This window comes from Portunus trituberculatus, chromosome 42 (assembly GCF_017591435.1).
Source record: "Portunus trituberculatus isolate SZX2019 chromosome 42, ASM1759143v1, whole genome shotgun sequence".
Lineage (NCBI taxonomy): Eukaryota > Metazoa > Arthropoda > Malacostraca > Decapoda > Portunidae > Portunus > Portunus trituberculatus.
The window spans coordinates 28418869-28442868 of NC_059296.1; the positions used below are offsets into that span (position 1 = coordinate 28418869).

The 24000-nt window shown below is 40.3% G+C and overlaps 1 protein-coding gene and 1 long non-coding RNA gene across 3 annotated transcripts in view; one reads left to right on the forward strand and one right to left on the reverse strand.

Annotated features, from left to right (window-relative positions):
- Positions 1 to 24000, reverse strand: part of LOC123517662 — a 197381-nt gene that overhangs the window by 169926 nt on the left and 3455 nt on the right. The gene's annotated exons all lie outside the window — the stretch shown is intronic.
- LOC123517667 overlaps positions 1 to 24000 on the forward strand; it is a 107039-nt gene that overhangs the window by 603 nt on the left and 82436 nt on the right. The window lies entirely within an intron of this gene.

Below are 24000 nucleotides of genomic sequence, written 5' to 3' on the forward strand. Positions count from 1 at the left end.
CTTCAGATTTTTTGTTAGATATCCGAACATACCCCAGCATTCTGCTTCTCTTACGGAATGAATTGCTGCTCAAACACCTTGAAAAGTGTCCTTCAGAAACCTGCTTTGGGCCCTTTGCCATCACCGCCCTCACCGCCAGTGCTGCTATCATCACTAACACTATCCTCGCGTCATCACCACGTTCTTCACCAAACATTAAACGTGGCGTGGCAAACAATAGGCAGAAGGCAGTGCTTTTTCAAGAGTGGCAAGTGAGGGCCGCACTCGTATATGTTATCTGAGGCAGAGTGAGTGGGTATAGTTTAAGTATGCAGGTGTATACTGTACTAGTATGCATTATTTCAATATCCACTAAAGCAGCTTCATGACATCTTTTCCGTCCTGAAAAAAAAAAATATTCAAATAGAAATGAGGTAACTGAGATCAAATAATTATTCGTTACCGAAACTGTTTAGATCATTCAATTATTTACTGTAATCTCTTCGCCAATTGTTTCTCGTCTCCAGTAAAACAAAAGCAACACGGCAAGCATTCACAACCTCTCACTCCTCCCAGCTTGCTATTAATGCACATAATTTCAGTACCACCACCAACTAGTTCGTGTATGATTCCCCTGACCACTTGTGCATTTATTTGCATATTTTAAATGAAAACGAGACATTCGAAAAAAAAATATATGGGTTGGGTTCTCTTAAATAAATAAGGTGCTCGACCCATTAAACATTCCACATTCGGCCGTGTAAACTCAATGCGTAATTTCATATACTGAGAGCTTTCTTCCTTAAAATGCGGTGAGAAAAGCTCACTTAAATTTTGGCAGTGTTTGACTTTATGGTATTATCTGTATTCTCAAAGACAAAAGAAATATAATGAGCCAGCAACAGAGAGTGAACAGCAGTGCGTTACTGAACAGTGTGTGTAAAAGAAACAGGCTCGCGGAGGTGCGGCGGAAAAATATGTTAATGTTGACGGCAAGCTATTCACGATTTGTAATTCATTTGTATCAGCGTTAGTAATTTTGTGTTGCTCTCCAGGCACTCTTTGGCTTACTTTGTATAAAGCTGGAAGTAGATTTATAAAGTGTCAATAATATAAAGAGATTACATCATTTCGTTCCGTTACAATTAATTAGTTTATATCATAATGTCTATTTCCTATTTCGCAGAAAGTCGAGGTATGACATTTTAACCATTTTAGACATTTCAGATGATTCGTCATAAATAATTAACATATATTATGTCGCATTAACGCCAGCAATGAACACATTAAATTACATCATGGTTCATATTTTCTGAAAAAAAAATATTACTCAACGTTTCATCCTCCTCCATGTATTGAAGTATTTGATTAAGCAGTATTATTATTCTCTGCTTTTTTCAATACTTTATCATTGAACTTTGTTCATTCACAAATAGGACAACGACCTCTTGCATACATGACTTTGATGTATATTTTTAAGACCATCTGCGATGAATCGTTCCATGAGGTACATACATCGCCGGCAGTGCAGTAACACCAAGCATTCACTGCCACTGTGCTTAGCAACCACCCTCAGCCCCTGCCATCGAAGAACCTGTCTTGTGAGAACACTGTCAGCAGAGTACATTATTGGAGAGAAAATGTAAAGCACAGTGAAAGTGAAGGTAAAATTGCTTTTGTATAGCTTCTGACTATGCCTGTACATAGCACTCTGCATTACGAAACTCCCTTGTCATTAATGCAAGTATTACAAGGCATGTGAGAGACTACCGCCGCTCACACCAGCAGTCTGTCTTCCACCACACCAACAAAATACCGAGTCTCACCACAGCGCGAGCCACAACACTTGCCCGTCGAGACATGTAATCCACTTAGTCCTCGCCACCCACGCCTCAGGGACCCTTGACAGCGATACACACAAACCTAACCTCCAGTGAGTGGTGCTGAAACACTCAGGTCATCAGAGTTCTGTTAAAAGGAAGCTTACCATTGTAACCTATACACTGTCATACATTTCAAGACATTTATCCCTATTTGCAGCTAACTTCCGGACTTGCAAGGGGATTGGCAACTTATTGGGGGATATTTTTTTTTTTTTTTCTTTTTGTGTTGCTCTTGGCCAGCTTTTCCTTCTTACATGAAAAATGACATGCGAGGAAGCCATTCGCTTGCGTAAAGTATTTATTTTGGTATTGATCGATGTTTTCAATGTCAAAAACTAGAGACGTAAGAATTATGACGTTTTGATACTGCAGCAGGAGTTTCCACTTTTCAAAGACTATCAGTAAACAACTTAAATCCGAGTGATTCTCTTTGTCTTAGTTTAGTAAAATCAAAAGTTATAGCCAATCTTTTATATGTAATCCTGGAAACTCAATCACTCTGAGATGCATGTTTTTTTTTATTTTGTGTGTGTGTGTGTGTGTGTGTGTGTGTGTGTGTGTGTGTGTGTGGGAATCATTCCACGACTAATGTGTTTCCTTTAGACCGAACTGAAGTCTGTCTGGTTCTGGAGACGAGTTACACAATCATGATCTTTTGTCTTTGCCACCAGATGCAAGCCGTATGATTAGGGGGTCTGCTGGCTGGTGCAGTGTATGATTTTTGAGCGTCTTAATCATAATTGTTTTTTCTTGATGTCGTATATATCATATTTCCATACAATAAACCTTTCTCTCTCTCTCTCTCTCTCTCTCTCTCTCTCTCTCTCTCTCTCTCTCTCTCTCTCTCTCTCTCTCTCTCTCTCTCTCTCTCTCTCTCTCTCTCTCTCATCCATCGTGGTTGCGGTTCCGGCAGAATAACTCACTCACTGTATTCTTTCTATTGTTGTCTTCACGTTCACAGTTGTGTCTGTCTGTGCGCCTCATTGTTATGCGCTTCCATGAATATAGCAAACAAACCTATCTTGGCGGTTGTAATTGTGCTTCATCGCTATACTAAAGAGGATGAGGCGAAGGAACGTATGCTTTTATATTGCCAAAGAGAATGAATTGAATTGCTCCCTGATGAAGCTCATTGTCTGGCCAAAATGAAGAAATAAAAAAATATGAGAGATATTATCAAGAATTTTTTTTTTATTAACATTCGCCCATAGAAATATTTCCATACGCATTTTTTCTCGGCACAGGTTAAACTGAGCACATAACACATAAAAAGCGTGATTTATTTATTTTTTTTTTTTTTTTTGGTGTAAATAGATATTGCATTGACTGGAATCGCGTTCGTCGTCAGTTTTACGAGCAGCAAGCTATTTGAATTGTGAATTACTGAATTGTAAAAAGCTGATTATTTTAGGTTAATTAGCTATTCAGTCTGTGTGTGTATGTGCGTGTGTATGTGTATGTATGCGGGGTGGGTAGCGTGTGGATATTTCTGTTGAGGGTCAAGGAGAGCTTAACGCAAGGACTGTAAAAGGGAACACGAGCATTTTTGACATTTTTTTCTTCACAACATTCATGGTGATGATGATGGTTGTCGTGAAGAGGGTAGCTATGTGATGATGGCCATGTTACAATGCAAAATTATTTCAGGTGGTGGTGATGATGGTGCTGTATTGTATATGTTGGTGTTATATAAGAATGATAATCAAACCGTAACAATGGTGATGATTGTGGACATGGTGAGATGTGTGATGTATTTTGTAAGGACAGTTAATGAGGTGATGATGGTGGTAGTGGTAGTCGTGTTATCTTAGTGGTGATGGTGATAGTGAAATAATTCTGGTGATAACATTATTTTCGTCTCATCAACTCCTCTCCTCTAACTGACTGCTTTCAGCCTCTCTCTCTCTCTCTCTCTCTCTCTCTCTCTCTCTCTCTCTCTCTCTCTCTCTCTCTCTCTCTCTCTCTCTCTCTCTCTCTCTCTCTCTCTCTTTTCGTAAATGTTCATTTTTATCGTTTTCCTTCACTTTTTTCCGCCAACTCTTTTGACCGCGCTAGCTGCTTTCCTCACCCTTATATTGTCCAACTCTCCAACGCAAGAGTTATCTATGTAGTATGCTCAGCCTTTCATCCTTTTCGCTATTAAACTTTGTAACTCCCTACCTGCTTCTGTATTTCCTTCTGCTCATAACTTACTCTTTCAAGATGAAACTTTCAAGGAACTTCTCCATGTAATGCTGACTTTGCTTTTTGGACTGTCTACTTTAGGTAGTGGCTTTTAAATGTTTTTTTTTTTTTATGCAAGAGCGGAACCCAGTCAAGGGCAACAAAAGATTAAAAAAAAATGCCTACTTGGAATGCCAGTTCTCTTAGATTAAAAATAAAATTACCCAAAAGTCTGGGACAAGTGTCTTGAAACTTCCCTCTTAAAAGAAGTCAAGTCGTTGGAAGATGGAAATACAGAAGCAAGCAGGGAGTTCCAGAGTTTACCGCAGAAAGAGGACTGGTTAATTCTTGCATTAGAGAGTTGGACAGAATAGGGGTGACAGGAAGAAGAAAATCTTGTGCAGCGAGGCCACGGGATTGTTTTCCTTGCCTATCTTCTTGTTTTCTGCCAAAGCCCCTCTTGAATACACATAGAAAAAATGAGAAGGTAACGCTGGTGATAGTGACGATAATGGTAATGATGAGGTTGATTTACTTCCTGTATGACAAGCTAATGAATGAGTCGCGTATGGCCACAAGTAATCCTTAATACGTAGTAAACTCACTCAAGCCAAAATAACATACCTGAAGAGGAAAATAGATACTGCATTTTGACTTCACATTCCCTTTAATTCTGGCCCAACATGCATCATGGTAAAAAATAGAGTGCTTCGGGGAGTAATACAAAGTAATATATTCGCCGTGAAGGATACACGCGTTGCTTTGGGAAAATAAATTCACATCTTTTTTCCTCTCTCTCCAGGATGAAAAATGAGTTGTAGTGAGGAGAGAAATACAAAGATAAAGCAGTTGTTATCAAGGGAAAAGAACGATAAAAAGTAGGAAGTATTTAAGACAGACGCCGGTAAGAGGAGTGTGTTGGGGCGAGATACACTGGTGAGGGACGCAAGCAGGCAGTTAACGCGTCGCAGTGCTAACGGCCGCCTTATTGCTCAAAAGTGTTGCCGGGAATGGATGCGTTCACGGGTAATGGGTGGGTAGTGTTTGGTGCGGAGTGAATGCGTAAAAGAATGATACTGTGCGTTATGTTCCTCTTCGATTCGATAGTGGTGGTGGTAGGGGGGTAGGGTTGTAGTGCGGGGTGGTGGTGGTGGAGGTAGTAGTTATAGTAGTAATAGTAGTAGTAGTAGTAGTAGTAATAGTAGTAGTGGAGTAGTAGTAGTTGTTGTTGTTGTTGTTGTTGCTAGTGTAACAAAATGTAATGTTGTTAATAATGATAATAGTAGTAATAATAATAATAATAGTAATATGAATATGAATATGAATACTAGTAGTAGAACTACTACTACTTCTACTACTACTAAAGCTGTTACTACTACTACTACAGCTGTTACTACTACTACTACCACTAGTACTACTACTACTACTACTACTACTACTACTACTACTACTACTACTACTACTACTACTACTACTACTACTACTACTACAACTAATGATAATAATAATAATAATAATAATAATAATAGTGATAATGATAATGATAATAATAGTCATATTATTATTGTTATTATTACTTTTTTGTTATTATAGTTATGATTATTATTATGAATATTAGTATTATAATCACCACTGTCATTGTTACTATTTCATCAATGTTACTATTTATTATGAACTGGTGGGAATTGAAATAATCAGTTTTCATTGTTACCATTATTTTGATGCGTTTTAGAATGATTTGTTCTCTTTGCTGTAAAACAGTGTGGTACTGAGCAGAGTAACAAAAAAAAAAAATCTTTACTGGAATAGTAATTTGCAGCACTAACGGTGCATGTTTCTAAGTACGACATTAATATGAGCACCTTAGCACGCTGCTGACGACATCCTTCATGTTGCATCAGGCGGCATTCCACCACACCTGTGCTGCGCAGATCCTCAATGTATCCTCTTTTCATTCTCACTTATTGATATTTCTAGTAACTTGATAATTCGTCTATTTCCGTCACTAAATATCACCAATATGTATGCATCTATTTCTATTTAAGGAAAGAGATAATTGTGTAGAATTTATTGATATTTTCTTGAAGGCATAGTAAAAATTTGCGTTCTTTTAACTTTCTCTAAAAATTGTGACATCGTTGTGAAGTGCAAATGGGATCCGAGGCGAACGAAACGCACGTGGCTGTAATATTCCGTGTGGAGCCTTCGCTAGTAAAGTTTCTACAGTGGCAGTGTTTTGTTTGGTTCTCAGCGGTATTGCTTTGATAGCCAAGTTGAAGGTATTGATTCAGTAATACTCCTTAATACCCCTGCGCCGGACTCCCTTGCTCCTTCTCCATTTGAGCTATCTATTTTGAGACACAGAGGCGCATTCTGTGTTGCGAATCCGTGAGTAGTTGTGGTGATTTTGGTGAAAACAATAAGGATAATGATGAAAAGAATGATGGTGATAGTGGTAGCAGTAATTTTTGTTGTTTCTGTTGTCGTTGTCTTGCCATTGTTGTCGTGGTAATGATGATGATAAAGATAACTATAATAATGATAACGGTAATAACAACAATTTACATACTCATCCATTTCCATTATTCTTCTTAATGCACAACGTTTACCTGAAGGAATCACTGCTTAGGTACAAATTTCTTTTCTTTTTCTAGGATCAGTTAACTCCTGCGCCTTTGTAATGTAATGTATGTGTACAGTCTGCACTCCATCCACACGTGTGCATTACAGGTCTGGCGCCTCACACGTATCAGGAGCCATACCACCTTTCTCTCACACTTGCCCAACCAACATAAACCTAATATTCTCAATCCCCTAATTGGCTCTTTACTTTTATGTGCGTATTTTATGTTTTACCGTGTTTTGTTCTTACCTCCGAACCTTCCCTGCCTTCCCTGTCCTCCCCGCCTTCTTGTTTGCATTTTGCTTCTCGCCATTCTTTTCCCTTACCTCCACTGCGGATCCTACATTTTCTTTGTTTCTGCTTTTTCTTTGTCTTTTCTTTTCTTTCTGATGTTTTTAGTTTGTATTCTGAATGTTGACGAACACAAGATTTTTTCCTCTCCATTTTATCATAGGTACGTTTATTCTGTCCTGTCTTATCGTGCTATACTCGTGAATATTCCTCCCACTGATAACTTTGTTCTCTTCCCATCTGCCGTACTCAAATCCTATCGGGTTTTGAAGAGTTCGCACCATGAGGCGTGAAGGGAAAGTTTGCCTTTTTACTGGAGAATTTCAATGACTTTTAGACAAAGAAAAAAATATTCCCATGTCTAATTTGCTTGAGCTAAATCAAGTTTGTTCTTTTGATTTCTCAGTAGATTTTTTCCCTCGTCTTTGCTTACATCATGTCGTGGGAGAGAGAGAGAGAGAGAGAGAGAGAGAGAGAGAGAGAGAGAGAGAGAGAGAGAGAGAGAGATTTTCCTTATAACTCAACTTTAAAGGAAGATAGTCATACTTTCACCTAAAAATACATTGAAAAGTAACTCAAAACATCATTTAATTAATCAGACAGGAGATTCACGAACAATGACAACCTTAACTTCGCACTCCACCCAATACATTCCAACGGGCAGCGCAGTGTACCTAGATATTGCATTCTCGTACGTGCATTACATAGGAAAGGTAGAGAGAGAAGGGAGAGACGGCGGGCGGTGCTACAACGCCTCGGAGCAGGGATACCTTCACGAGTATTGGAGTGACGGAGTGTGGTTTTGTAGTGGCGCAAAAAGTTTCCAGTCGCGGGTTAAAGGAGAATTACAGCATCTTGAGGGCCGAACAGCAAACACCCGCTGGAAGGACTCGAAAACATGGCCCATTGGCGAGGCATTAATTAGAATGAATGTTTACTACCAGCATGTTTGTGTGCAATATGCGGAAGTGAGGCGAGGTGAGGTGAGGTGAGGTGAGGTGAGGTGAGGTGAGGCAAGAGCTGAGAGTTTGTAGGTTGGTTAGGAGGCTCTTGGTGGCCACGGAAGACGAGGAACTGAAGGTTAAAAGGAGGAGGAAGGTAATGTTTGTGAACTGAAAAATGCTTAGTTTTGTGGATTTGTTATTTTTTTCCTTCTTCTTTTTATTGTTGTTTTTATTATTGTTGTTGTTGTTCTGCTTCTGCTTCTGCTTTTTCTTCTTCTTTTTCTTCTTCTTCTTCTTCTTCTTCTCCAATCTGTGTCACGTTTCTATATAAATGAAATAATTTTTTCTGATGAGTAATTTCCATGTGGTTTTGTTGTGTGTTTTGTAAATGTTCCTCTTCTCTGTTCATTCCTTTTTATTTTTTTTTTATTTTTTCACTTCTCTGTGGCTTGCGATAATACGAATTTGCAACTATATCTTACATTTGCATTCTTAGTTTAGTGCATATCAATCATGAATGTAAGAATTCGTAGTGTAATTAAGCATTATAAAGATGTAAAACTAATTAAAAGCAATTTCTCTCTCTCTCTCTCTCTCTCTCTCTCTCTCTCTCTCTCTCTCTCTCTCTCTCTCTCTCTCTCTCTCTCTCTCTCTCTCTCTCTCTCTCTCTCTCTCTCTCTCTCTCTCTCTCTCTCTCTCTCTCTCTCTCTCTCTCTCTCTCTCTCTCTCTCTCTCTCTCTCTCTCCCTTATTAACAATTCTACCAGTGTATGACAGGTTAGTAGTCTTAAACGCTTTGCTCTCTCACCATCACTACTTTCCAGAGGCTTTATAGTTGAAGATATTTATGTTTTAAGGGTATTTTTATGGCTACGATGATGGACTAGCAAGATTTCTAGGTTATTTAAAAAGAAACTGTCTTGAAAACCCGGCTAGTCGTCTCTATGGCCTTGGAAATATGTCAAGCGTTTCAGATTACGGGCTCAAGTTGACCCAAGTCTGGCGGGCGTACAGTTAGTTGAAGGTGAGATGCGATCTACCAGCTTGGCCTGCAATGCCTTACTGTCACTTTATGCCAAGCGTGAGTATCGTTCATGTCTCAAATACTGTGAAGTTTATTGCACACATGCCCTTTCCAATGTCAACAGCGGTAACTTAGCTGTCACTGTCTATCTGACGTTCTGGTCTGCTTGATGCTCACAGGTATTGTGGGGATTTGGATGACGAAATATGTGTCACTCGTCCTTTGTTTGTTAAGGAAGGACATCTTGATTAGCATTCCAAGTTTCTATTCCTTTCAGATTACTGTCGTATTAGATTTTGATTTAACTGAATAATACAGCTTTTGTTATTGGCAATTTACATTCTTCATTTGTTCTTTCCATTATTCTGATGATTGTCATTATTCGAAAGACGAAAATTCTACTGCATTTAACAGTGGGACGTGAGTTAAGGTACTTTATTGAGCCAAGACTACGTTATTACGCAAAGAATACAATCAGACTAAATTTTAATCTGCTCGATCGCTCTTTTTGCTGTGGGTGACGTCTTTAGAGATGAGTGTCCAGACCTGCACTGGACCACTGTATCAATCATGAGGAGTCATAACAGGCAAAGGCTTCACGGTGCAAAGCTTGGGTGTCGTCCTGCCGGGTTGAATATTCTATATTTATTGAGTTTTGATAGCGAGCAGGTGGCCGGTGCCGGTGTTAGAGGTCAATTTGTCGGCTTAGCGGCGGTGCGTCTCACAGGACGAGCAGGCTTGGAATGGAACAAGATGCAAGTGTGTGTGTGTGTGTGTGTGTGTGTGTGTGTGTGTGTGTGGATGGGAGGATGCAGTTGCAACAAAGTGGCACCTGGGAGCGTGACAGAAAGCAATTTTTATTTTTTCACTTTTTGTAGGAAAACTTCCAATGCAAGCGTATGAAATCATCCTCCACACACAACAATATACACCTCCCGCTCGGCGCCGCTCAACCTAACCGAGACCTCCGAGGCTTCATGGAACGTAATCAAAGCTTTGGAATTTCTTATGGAGGAAGCCAGAATACATTAGGAAGCCTTTGCACTGCGGCGAAAGCAGTCAACTCGAGGCAACACTCGCTAATATATTTCGCGAGGAGACCCTGTGTGCCGGGTGAAGAGAAACCCGGAAACGCGAGGCGAGGTGATGAAAGACATGCAAATGAACCCGTGTTGAAGGAAGTGTTGGCCAACCATTAGTAGTGTGGTGAAAGTGTGGTGGAATTGTGGTGAGGGCTAAAGAGTGCAATACTAAATACAAACAATAAAACAAATATTAGAAAGAACAACAAAAATGGTGTTTTAAGTAATGTTTGAAAAGTAAGAGCGAACAGGGAGAATGTAAATAAAGATATGATGAACAACTGATAGAAAAAAGAAGAAAAAAAAAGGGAAAAGAAGAAAGACGTTGTAAAAAAATACTGTTGCTTTGATAATGCCTAAAAAAAATATTAATGTTAAAATATTGTTAAAACCGTTGTAATTGTGGAAAAGTGCAAAGGACGTGTAATTACTGTAAAAAAAAAAAAAAGAAAATAAAAAGGTAAAATAGTGAGGCCATTAGGAGACTTAATTTGTGGTGTGTGTGTGTGTGTGTGTGTGTGTGTGTGTGTGTGTGTGTGTGTGTGTGTGTGTGTGTGTGTGTGTGTGTGTGTGTGTGTGTGTGTGTGTGTGTGTGTGTGTGTGTGTGTGTGTGTGTGTGTGTGTGTGTGTGTGTGTGTGTGTGTGTGTGTGTGTGTGTGTGTGTGTGTGTGTGTGTGTGTGTGTGTGTGTGTGTGTGTATATATATATATATATATATATATATATATATATATATATATATATATATATATATATATATATATATATATATATATATATATATATATATATATATATATATATATATATATATATATATATATATATATATATATATATATATATATATATATATATATATATATATATATATATATATATATATATATATATATATATATATATATATATATATATATATATATATATATATATATATATATATATATATATATATATATATATATATATATATATATATATATATATATATATATATATATATATATATATATATGTATATATATATATATATATATGTGTGTGTGTGTGTGTGTGTGTGTGTGTGTGTGTGTGTGTGTGTGTGTGTGTGTGTGTGTGTGTGTGTGTGTGTGTGTGTGTGTGTGTGTGTGTGTGTGTGTGTGTGTGTGTGTGTGTGTGTGTGTGTGTGTGTGTGTGTGTGTGTGTGTGTGTGTGTGTGTGTGTGTGTGTGTGTGTGTGTGTGTGTGTGTGTGTGTGTTTGATTGATTGATTGATTGATCTGCTGCAGTCTCTGACGAGACAGCCAGACGTTACCCTACGGAACGAGCTCAGAGCTCATTATTTCTGATCTTCGGATGGGTCTGAGACCAGGCACACCACACACCGGACAACAAGGTCACAACTCCTCGATTTACATCCCGTACCTACTCACTGCTAGGTGAACAGGGGGCTACACGTGAAAGGAGACACACCGAAATATCTCCACCCGGCCGGGGAATCGAATCCCGGTCCTCTGGCTTGTGAAGCCAGCGCTCTAACCACTGAGCTATCGGGCGTGTGTGTGTGTGTGTGTGCGTGCGTGCGTGCGTGCGTGCGTGCGTGCGTGTATCTTTCCCTGCCTGCCTTTGTCTCCGGTGGTAGTATATAATATTTTGTCTTGATACAAGCCTCCACAGTTCATCTCTCCCTGATGGTCGCTAAGGGACAACTCGTCTCTCACTACCTCCCCTCCCCTTTGCCCATTCACTTCCCTTACCCCCTTGCCTTCCACCTCTCCCCCTTCTCCTCCCCTTTTCCTCTTCCTCTCGTCCCCATCGTGTCCTGTTTTCCTCTTCTTCCTTGTACGAGACGTATCCATCAAAGAAAACTCCCTGAAGCTTGAAGACTAATAAGTACAAAAGACACGATAAGATTAAAGAAAGAAGGGAAAAATAACAACATTCTTAATATAATCGGGGAAATGGTCATACGAATATACATGTCTTATAAACCACTCATTTCCTTATGGATTTAAGAAACTTCCTGCCTTGTAAAAAAGAATGTGTATCCAGGAGACATAATTAACATAGACGGGGTGGAGAGAGGAACAGAAGGGTATCTGCAGGAGGCCAGCTTGAGTCCATCCAGGGAAAACGAGGGCCAGGAAGCCTCTAAGGCCAGCTCGGGGTTAGAAAGAGACACAGGGATGATCGAATATATAATAGGAAGCCGAGTCTCTGTGGACGGATGTTGCTGATGAAAAGACAGGAAGGGTTTGGGAGGGAGAGAGGAAAGGAGAGGAGATGAAGGGACGACAGAGGAGGCGGAGGAACAGCAGGGCTCTCGGAAAGAAGTGAGGAGCAGAGGTAGCGGGAAGAAACGAAAAGGGAAAAGTGAAAGAGAGACGTGTGATGACGCGGAATATGATGGATGTAGCGAAGAATGAAAATCTCTCTCTCTCTCTCTCTCTCTCTCTCTCTCTCTCTCTCTCTCTCTCTCTCTCTCTCTCTCTCTCTCTCTCTCTCTCTCTCTCTCGGTGAGCATCCCTAAAATCAGGTCTCATCATAAAACATGAAGAAGGTAAAGCAGAAAATATTCTGAGTTACTTGAGGCACTCGCTGTCTTCTCGCTTAAAACCACCTCCACCACCACCACCACCACCACCACCACCACCCCAACAACAAAAACAGGAACAAGCTGTAATGAGATTCACGGCTTCCAGTCTTACAATATAAGCATATAAGCTGTCTTCATAAAAACATATGCCAGGATTTTGCTTAAATGTCTTGTATTTTGGTAATGATATTCTTAAAATCACACAAATTACTAGAATCGAAATAGTTTATCAATAGGTTTTATAATTGCAGTTCGAGAAAAGAACTATTACAGATTGTTCCCACACGAAAGAGGAAATACTAGAAATAGATTGATGTAGGTAAAATATTGAACAAACTTATTTGAAACATGCATATATAAAATGGTGATCGGAAACATATCGTTGCTTACAGTTATGACAATGTATACAGTATAGTTTACACTAGTACGCTCGTAGAAAAGTTACGCTATATGATTACAGATTAAATAATGAATGCTGTACCAATATTAAGTACTGGAATGTTTACAATGGAAAGAGATGACTCGTTGTTGCCTTTGCGTCATAGGACAGTACTTAAGATTCGGTTTATATAAAGAAAAGAATATTAACAACATTTGTAGTGTGGAATCAAAAAGTGGTCGCTGTGCTAATATTGAATCAGGTAGTTGTTATGCAACTGGAAAGAAAAAAACTCTACGCTTCCTTTGTGCCTAAGATATTTTACCGTTTTATTTTTATTTCTGTTCATTTTTAGTAAAGCATTTTAATCTTGCAATCCCAGCGAGTATGTTACTAGGTAGTGTTTACCCTTGTCGCTGATACTCATCGTCAGTGTGTCGTCTGGTCAAATATCACTTCATGTATAAGATATATTTGCTCGCGGGGAGACTGTCGACTCATTTGCGTGAGCCTCAAAAAATGTGTTTGAGAGGGAAATGGAAAGTAAATGTAGGCAGGTGGGAAAAATTTTTCTCCTTCGTAAGTGTGAAGTGTTTTTTCTTATTTTGTTTACTAAAATGGCATATTGTAAAGGTATCAACAGCAGCGATAGAAGTCTTCGAATATGAATAACAGGAAAAGCGATAAGAATATGACGAAACAATAAGTATGAAAATTAAAGACTACAATATCGAAAAGGGAAAGAAAAAGAAAATGTCCAACAAGAAATAAGACTAAAATAAGAGGAAGGAAAACGGACAAGAAGAAGAAGAAACAGATGAATAGAACAGGATTCCTTGATATACGACCATGAATAGAGGAGAGAAAGAGAGACAGAGGAAGAAGAAGAAGAAGAAGAAGAAGAAGAAGAAGGACAGCAAGAGTGAGAGAAACAAGAGTATAGGAAGTGTCTGTTGACTTAAGACAAAGCAAAGAAGGAAAGACGGTACATTGTAGATGAAAAGAAGACAAAAGAAAAGAAAGATGATTTACTAAGTAGTGAGAGGAATAAAAAGAAGTAAAAGGTGAAAGAGTCAAAAGCAAAAGGAAAAAGAGTTGGAGGACAAAGACCAGAAAAATGAAAGCTAAAAGACGAAAGAAGAAAAAAGTGTCGCAGCTCATTAACGTGATTATTTGACGTGTGTGTGTGTGTGTGTGTGTGTGTGTGTGTGTGTGTGTGTGTGTGTGTGTGTGTGTGTGTGTGTGTGTGGACTCAAAAGTAAGGAAAAATACCAAACAGAACCAAAAAAAAGTTAGAATTTTTTGTATTTACTTAATATCTGAGTTATGAACACACACACACACACACACACACACACACACACACACACACACACACACACACACACACACACACACACACACAGGCCATCAGGAATTCAAACAAAAAAATATTTCTTGGGTGTATATTTTTCTTGGCAAATCTCCTTTTCGTTACATCCTGAGCTTCGACCTTTCCCTTTTCCTTTCCCTTTCTTTATCCTCTTTTTGACATCATTCTCTTATGCAGTTTGCTCCGCCCGCCGCCTTGCTCTTGTGGGAAATTCCATCGATCTGTTTTGCGTGTGTTTAACTTCATGTAGTAATGCTGAATAATTAAGCACGTTTTACTTTTCTTCATCTTTCTATTTTTTGTAATCGTCTAAGAGTAAACTAACAAGGAAGGAGACTTTTTATTTTGTAGGAGATGTAAAATGCTGCCGAGATTTTTTACTGTTACAAGTTGAGGATTCTTTTTTTTCTTTTCATAACTTTATTTTTGCTTTTGAAAACACACACACACACACACACACACACACACACACACACACACACACACACACACACACACACACACACAGTCCACCATGTAATCTAATTCAAAGGCTATTTTATAGACATTTGTTTACCTCTATTTATTTCAAAGAACTTGTATTTTTTAGTAACATTCGACGGTTTGAGATTCACGACAAGCTGTATCACGAGTCCTCTGTTGTGTTTACATTTGCTGATCTTTTTCTTTGTTCCGCTTGCTTTTGTTTTATTTCTTTTCAATACGTCTAATTTTAGTATATAAGTGATTTTTTCTATATTTTTCTATTTTTTTTCCAGTGTTATTTCTATCTTCGTTGAAATAACCGTCGTAGTTTTTTTTTTTTTTTTTATAGCGTTACTGTTGTTGTTATTGTTGTGGTGTTAGTACCAACAATGACTGTACCTCTTCTAGTAGTGGTAGTAGTGGTGGTGGTGTTAGTAGTAGTAGTAGTAGTAATAGAATTAGTAGTAGTAGTAGTAGTAGTAGTAGTAATAGTAGCCTTTGTGTTTGTGGTGGTGCTAGTAAAATGGTGGTGGTGGTAAAAGTGGGCGTGGTGATTGTGGTAGCAGTAATGGTGGTGGTGGTGTAAAAGTAGTGGTAGTGAAATGGTGGTGGTGCAGTAATGGTGGTGGTGGTGGTGGTGGCGTTAATAGTACTAGTGGTGGTAGTGGTAGCAGTAGTAGTAGCAGTGGTGGTGGTGGTGGTAATAGAGTGGTAGCAGCAGCAGTGGTGGTAGTATTGATAGTAGTAGTAGTAGTAGTAGTAATAGTAACAGTGTCAATAATAGTAGTAGTAACAGTGGTAATAATGGTAGTAGTAGTAGTAGTAGTAGTAGTATAGTAATAGTAGTAGTAGTAGTAGTAGTAGTAGTAGTAATAGTAGTAGTAGTAGTAGTATTGTAGTAGTAGTCGTAGTAATAGAAGTAGCAGCATTAATAGTAGTAGTAGTAGTAGTAGTAGTAGTAGTAAAAGTAGAAGTAGTTTTATGCATTGTCTCTTCCGAGAATATTGAATAAGAAGAAATATACGACGAGTATTTATAGCTTCGGCAATATCAATAAGCGTATCTTTTTCAGCTCCTCCTCCTCCTCCTCCTCCTCCTCCTCCTCCTCCTCCTCCTCTATCTGCCCTCACTCTTCAGGCTGAAATGAATTTATATACTGAGAGGGATATAAAGGAGAAGTGGAAATACTGTTGAGGGGAGAAAATAATAATGAATTTTTGGATATAACTTGAAACAGTTCGCTTACAGAGAGAGAGAGAGAGAGAGAGAGAGAGAGAGAGAGAGAGAGAGAGAGAGAGAGAGAGAGAGAGAGAAATTTTTACCAGTTTAGATTGCCAGTTTCTCTCTCTCTCTCTCTCTCTCTCTCTCTCTCTCTCTCTCTCCTTACATAAAAAAGTAAGTAAGTAAAGTAGGAAAAACAGTAAAAGTCTTAAATGAGATCTAAACTTAGAAATAAAAATAAGAGAATTAAGAAAAAAAACGAGAAAAAAAGGGAACCAGGAGGAGGAGGAGAAGGAGGAGGAAGAGGAAAAGGTGGAGAAGAGATGGATGAAAAGACAAGGAACAAAGAAACAGTACACACAACAGTAACAGAGTACAACAAAACAAGAAAAGAAAAAAAAACTAGGAAAAAAATCGTAGAAGAAAAAAAAAAAGAATTCGTTGAAGAAGAAATGTAAATAAGAAAAAAAAAATATCAACCTCCTTGGCTGCTATTTGGTACATCGTTCTCGAGTTGTTTGTCACTGAGAGGTATTTTTTTTTATTTTTTACTGGTTCTACAGCTACACTGAATCTATATACTCGGTAGAAATTGCAATATAAATTCACTCCCGTTCACCTTCTTTCTTATGCAAGCTCAAAAGATTTCTCACCTTACTTTTGGTGTTGGTAGTTGTTACGTATCGTAGTGAATGAATTAAAAGGAACAGAAACACATGGGAACACAAAGGAAGGCAAACACTAGAGGATCTCCCCACACAGTGTTACGAGGCTGTCTGTGATGAACTGCACTGTGCAATCTGAAGGGAGCGAAGGACAGTAGTAAAGATTAAACATGGTGACAGTAAAGGCAGATAGAAAGGAATGGTATAGGACTCGTGAAAATTACGAGGCATTTGGTGCAGGAGTGAGAGGAGGAGGAGGGGGAGGAGGAGGAGGAGGAGGAGGAGGAGGAGGAGGAGGAGGAGGAAAAGATGATGAATGGGAGAAAGTGGTGAGAATAATAAAGGTGGAGAAAGAGTTGCTGGTGATGACAATGATAATAACAACATAAATGATGATAATAATAATAATAATAATAATAACTGATAATGATAGTAAAGATAATAAAGATGATGGTAGTAGTAGTAGTAGTAGTAGTAGTAGTGTTAATGTTAGTGGTAGTAGTAATGATAATAATAATAATAACGATAATAACAACAATAATAACAATTACAGTACTTATAAGGTACACAAAAAACACAAAACAAGAACTAATTAGAAGCAACAGAAATATAACATAACTCAGAAGATGAAAATTGCAGAAGAAGAAGAAGAATGAAGACGTTGAAGAAGAATAATGGGAGGAGGAGGAAAAAGAAGAAGAAGAAGAAGAAGAAAGAAAAAGAAGAAAGAAGATGTGGTAGAGAAGCAGTAGAAGAAAGAGGGAGAGGAGGAGGAGGAGGAGGAGAAGGAGAAGTAGGAGGAGGAAGAGGAGGAGTAAGAGAAGGAGGAGAAGGAGATGGAGAATGTTTCCTTTCGTTGATTTCCCTCACGCACGCACCGCCGCCTTCACCCGACGCCAAGTTCGCCGGCGGGCATTCCACCGGCCCAGAAATTTATAGCAACAATAGATCAGACGGGGAGACAAATTTTCCCGAACGGGCAAAGACATGAGAGTGGAAGATGGGAGGAAGAGTGCGTGGGAGAAAGGAAGGGTGATTGAGAAGGGAGGATAAGGTAGAAAGGGAAGGGAGGGTTGATAATTGTGAGGAGAGCTAAACAGGTGAAGATGATAAGGTATTGATAGGATAAGAAAAAATGAGGGAAGGATTCTGAAAGGGCGAGGATACGAGGTTTCATTAAAAGAGCGATTAGATTTTGTTGTGCTCGAAAATTAGTTTAGAAAAAATTGTGATGAAGTTTGTGAAGTATTAAGTATTGATTTATTTTAGCTGCCTTTTTACTTGAGAGAGAGAGAGAGAGAGAGAGAGAGAGAGAGAGAGAGAGAGAGAAAAGGTTATTTATATCTTACACACACACACACACACACACACACACACACACACACACACACACACACACGTGCGGTGAGAGTGTGTGTGTGTGTGTGTGTGTGTGTGTGTGTGTGTGTGTGTGTGTGTGTGTGTGTGTGTGTGTGTGTGTGTGTGTGTGTGTGTAAACTAACAATTTTTTTCGTCATTTCTTTTATTCCAAGTACAAGTGATAATCGGTTTGCTTGTTTCCGTGTCTTTGTCTGTCTGTCTGTCTGTCTGTCTGTCTGTCTGTCTGTCTGTCTGTCTGTCTGTCTGTCTGTCTGTCTTCCATCCATTGTCATTGTCTTTCTAGTTTTCGTATCCTTTTATTTTCATTTGTACGTTTCGCTTTATCTTTTATTTGTTTACTGTCTGTGAAGCGTTTGGGGATGTGGGTCTCTCTCTCTCTCTCTCTCTCTCTCTCTCTCTCTCTCTCTCTCTCTCTCTCTCTCTCTCTCTCTCTCTCTCTCTCTCTCTCTCTCTCTCTCTCTCTCTCTCTCTCTCTCTCCATGCATCATCAACACACTGATTCTCTTTCTCACCCTCTTCCTTTGTCTCTGTTTCATATATTTTCCTCATTTTTATTTTTTCCGTCCTGTTTTGACCTTCCCCTACGTCATTCTCTCTCTCTCTCTCTCTCTCTCTCTCTCTCTCTCTCTCTCTCTCTCTCTCTCTCTCTCTCTCTCTCTCTCTCTCTCTCTCTCTCTCTCTCTCTCTCTCTCTCTCTCTCTCTCTCTCTCTCTCTCTCTCTCTCTCTCTCTCTCTCTCTCTCTCTCTCTCTCTCTCTCTCTCTCTCTCTCTCTCTCTCTCTCTCTCTCTCTCTCTCTCTCTCTCTCTCTCTCTCTCTCTCTCTCTCTCTCTCTCTCTCTCTCTCTCTCTCTCTCTCTCTCTCTCTCTCTCTCTCTCTCTCTCTCTCTCTCTCTCTCTCTCTCTCTCTCTCTCTCTCTCTCTCTCTCTCTCTCTCTCTCTCTCTCTCTCTCTCTCTCTCTCTCTCTCTCTCTCTCTCTCTCTCTCTCTCTCTCTCTCTCTCTCTCTCTCTCTCTCTCTCTCTCTCTCTCTCTCTCTCTCTCTCTCTCTCTCTCTCTCTCTCTCACGTTCATGTTTCTCGCCCTTGATGTCTCACTTTCATAAGTTCCCTCCTGTCAGCGAAATTAGTTATACTTCCTTCCACACTCCTCCTCCTCCTCCTCCTCCTCCTCCTCCTCCTCCTCCTCCTCCTCCTCCACCTCTCTCTCTCTCTCCCTCCCCTAGTGTGATCTTCCCTTCCCCATTCCCTCTTCACTTCGCTAATTCACATCCTCCCTACTCTTGCATCCTTCAGTTTCTTTTTCCTCCTCCTCCTCCTCCTCCTCCTCCTCCTCCTCCTCCTCCTCCTCCTCCTCCTCCTTCTCCTCCTTAATCTCTAGTTTCTCTCCTCCTCCAGCTCCAGGTCTTCCTTGCTCTCTTCTTTAGTTCCTATCCTACTTTTCCTCCTCTTTCTATTCCTCGTCCTCCTCTTCCTCCTCCTCCTCCTCCTCCTCCTCCTCTTTCATCTTCTTAGGTTACTTCTCTTCTTGTTCTTGCACTCTCCCACCTGCAGCTTCTTACTCTTCCCTTATTTCCTTGATTACCTAATTCAGTCTTCCTCCTCCTCGTGCTCTTCCTCGTTCTCCTTATCCTTTTAGCTCTCGTCACCCTGCACATCCTTCTTACGCTTTTAGTGGTCTTTCTCCATCTCTTCCATCTTCGCTCTCCGTCTCCGTCTGTCTGGCTGTCTGGCTATTACCTTGAAGCCTTTGTAGTTAATTTCATTTTCGTTGTAAAGGCTTAAATATAAAGAGAGAGAAGGCAACGTGTAAAATTTTCCTGTGTATTAAGGTATAGTCGCTGTGTTAGTTACTGTGTGTGTGTGTGTTTATGGTGCTTATTTTCTGGTAGATTCTAACGCTGCCTTTCTCTCTCTCTCTCTCTCTCTCTCTCTCTCTCTCTCTCTCTCTCTCTCTCTCTCTCTCTCTCTCTCTCTCTCTCTCTCTCTCTCTCTCTCTCTCTCTCTCTCTCTCTCTCTCTCTCTCGTTTTCTTTATGATCTAACAGTTTTTAAGGGAGGAGTGTCAAGGTTATCTACGGAACTATATTGACCAGCTTGACCAGCCTTATGGAGTCTCTTGTCTTGCCTGTTTTTGGTGTGTTGAGAGTTGAAACAGCGAAATGAATGAGTTTATTCCTGCTTTTGCGCACTGGTGCTGTCACTGTTTTTGTATCTCTCATTAGTTAACTCTGATGTTCTCTCTGCCTGCTTGTGGTTCTCTAACTGTCTGTGTCTTAACTGTTTCAGGAAAGGAGCATTGAGACTTATGTGAATTAACCAACATTATGAGATTTCGAATGTTTTGGAAGTATAGAGCAGCAAAATTAACGATGCTGTTTTGTCTTATTTGTGTAATGATAATATTTTGTTTGTGGTTTAAGGAACTTTTACTCTTTTGTCCCTTTAATTAATGAACTCTGGAACTCTTAGTCTCATTCTGTTAATACATAAGGAACTCAATCTGTCAACACGTATTTTTTTGTCGTCTTTATCCTCATTTTAGTGGGTAATCTATTTAAGACATCGATGAACTAAATCTAGACTTTATTTTAATTTTAGTAGTTAATCAGTTTTAGAGGTAAATGAACTAAATCTATCAACAATTTTCTTTACTTTCATTTTAGTGGCTCCTCTATTTTATGTATCTATTTGTTTACCTTACGTTACTTTTTTTTAAGGTAGGAGCCAGAATAGGGAGGTTACTTCATCCTCTGTGTGTGTGTGTGTGTGTGTGTGTGTGTGTGTGTGTGTGTGTGTGTGTGTGTGTGGGCTGGCTTCCTTCAGGTCTAAAGGAGAACAATAGCAGTTTTTGGTTTTCATTGCCGTGAAGTGAGTCGTCCTTCTCATGAGGCGGAGACGCGGTATCTTTATTGCTTTATTCCATCCACAGTCTTGGCTCAGCGACAAATCACTTATAGTCTGACTCGTGTCTTCCCTCCCATCTCTCTCTCTCTCTCTCTCTCTCTCTCTCTCTCTCTCTCTCTCTCTCTCTCTCTCTCTCTCTCTCTCTCTCTGTGTGTGTGTGTTTTTAAGTTTCGTTCCTTTTTTTCCTTTCTCATGTTTTTTTAGTTTACATATGTATCACCCTCTTTTTGCTCTCTCTCTCTCTCTCTCTCTCTCTCTCTCTCTCTCTCTCTCTCTCTCTCTCTCTCTCTCTCTCTCTCTCTCTCTCTCTCTCTCTCTCTCTCTCTCTCTCTCTCTCTCTCTCTCTCTCTCTCTCTCTCTCTCTCTCCCCCTTCCTTCCTTCCTTCCTTTCACGCTTTCACGAACAACAAAAAACATTGTATATACTTTACTAGATGGCGCGAAATATTTCCTCACCAACGATGTCATTAGAGTATGAAGGAAGGCGCCTCATTTCTCGGCGTGCAGCGTAACGTGATCAACTCATTCAGAGGCAAGCGTTCCCATCACTCCCTCCCTCACAGAGAAGGAGACAGCCACTAAAGGACTGCCGATTCAACACACTACTCATCACGTCCTCCATTCACCGTGTCTCTAGATTAAAGGGCATGGTCGTTGGAATGAAGTGTAGTGTGTAAGTTTATGTATGAGTATTTCTATTTGTGTTGCTATGGTTGTCTATATTTAGGGTGTGTGTGTGTGGAAGTGTGGGATGTTTGTGTTTCCTGATATGTGTTTCAATGTAGCACCACGTCTGTGTTTTTGTATCTGTATTACGTTTATACGTGTGGCAGCAAAGCCTTCCTCTCCTCTTTGCCGGATATAATTGTAAATCTATTCCACGCTTTCATTCAGAGGTCTCATCAGCTCCTCTTCATCCTCAGCCTTTTCATGAACGTGGACCTTTTCCACTTCGTATTTTTTTTTTTTTTTCTGAATCAATCTTCATGTCGACGGCAAAAATAAAGTGTTTGAACCTCCTGTCGGGCTGACCATCGCGGCACACCTGATGCTTTGATTCCTCGCATTTTCTTTACTCTTGCTTGCTTGGTTCTATTTCCAGGCACACACACACACACACACACACACACACACACACACACACACACACACACACACACACACACACACACACACACACACACACACACACACACACACACACACACACACACACACCACAAAAAAATATATATTCCTGAGGATTTGCCAAAGTTAAAACAAACAGATTTTTTTTCTTTCCACTGCCGTTAGTTTAGTTTCACAGCGTCACAGCACCACAGGCTTGGTTGGTCAGGGGAAAAATGGGAACTTTTCTCTCTTGTGGAATGACTTTTATGCACCGCCCCATGACACTGAAGCAAGCGTGGTGATGGAAGCGTATTAGCAAACTTTGAGGGAGGCTGTGTGTGTGGAAATTTTATACGCCCACCAGTGTTGCTGATAAATGAATGGAGCATATTGAGGGAGAGACCGTCCATCACGCGGCAATCGAGAGGAAAGGTATCATTTTAGTCTAAAGAATCTAAGAGTGACTGAAGAGAAAAAAATATAAAGGTGATTCTTTTTCTTTTTGGTGAGAATTTGTGGCTGCCAGCAGTGTTGCATTGTGTCCTCTCCGTGCACCAGCAGTTGTTTATATCCAATGGTGTGTCATGAGAGCGTCATTTGCAGTTCTTCTCCTCATTTACTCTCTTCCTGTTTCCTCTCCTCCTCTTGCTTCGTTCCCTTCCGCTTCTTCAACTTCTTACCCTACACCTTCTCTTCTTCCTTACGTTTCTCGACCTCCTCCTCCTCTTCCTCCTCCTCCTCCTCCAGCAGTGTCGCGGCTGGGGCTCATAACTCGCCGGGCCGCGCACACCCCTCACCCACCGGCCACCTCCCCACGCCGTGCAAATTTACCTTCGAGGGCGACGTGGGACTAACGAGTGGCCTTGGCGGGGACAAATTTGTATTCCTCGCATGTTTAATTAAGGTCACAGCCGCTGGAGGATGAGCAGAGCCACACAGCCACACAGAACCACGCAGAGCCACGGAGAGCCACGCGATGCCACGATGAGGACTAGGAAGGTCATTCTCCTTGCCCTACTGTAATGCGGGTCCGTCACTTGATCCTCCTGAATAGCGTGGGTGATGTGTGTGGGTAGCATGGGTGGTGTGGGCGGCGTGTGTTCCTAGGAAAGATGGTCCTGCTTCTTCCTATTCTGAGTTTCTTCACTGTGATCTCTGTTGTCTGTCTATTTATTCTTTCGTCTTTTTTTCTCCTTTTTTATCTACTTTGTCTGTTTTCTCTCCTTCTCTTCTCTCTGTTGCCTGTCAGTCTTCGTTGGCCGTTCGTTCGTTCCTGTGTTGTTTGGGTCTCCATTATTCTTTTCTCTTATCTCCTCTATCGTGGTCACTTATCTAATACTCTCGTCTTGGGAGCCTTAACGTTCCTATTGTTCTTGTTTTTTTTTTTCTTAGTCGTTATCGTAGTTTAACTAACTCCTCCTCCTCCTCCTCCTCCTCCTGGTCGTCGTCTTTGTTTTCCTCTTCTTCACATCCTCCGTTCCTTTCCATCTTCTTCTGTCATTCCTTATTCACCATCCCATCTACAACTTCTCTTTCTTCCCCGACTTTATTTTCCTTTCTCTATGATTTTTTTCTTCATGTTCTCCTCCTCCTCCTCCTCCTCCTCCTCCTCCTCCTCCTCCTCCTCCTCCTTGCATGCTGTTACCTCTGATTTTTTTCTTCCTGTACTTCTCCTCCTTCTCCTCCTCCTCCTCCTCCTCCTCCTCCTCCTCCTCCTCCTCCTCCTCCTCCTCCTCCTCCTCGCATGATGTTATTTACCTTTCTGATTTTTTCTCCCATTGCCCCTCCTCCTCCTCCTCCTCCTCCTCCTCGTATGCGTAGTTTCAGCGCGTCGTATCTTCCCCGCGTTATTTCTCAAGTCTCGGTCTCTTCTGGACAAAGACGTAAGGTCAGATCGAAGGCTGCTCGTGAGATCCAGCTCTTGTGTCCATCTTTGTTCCTC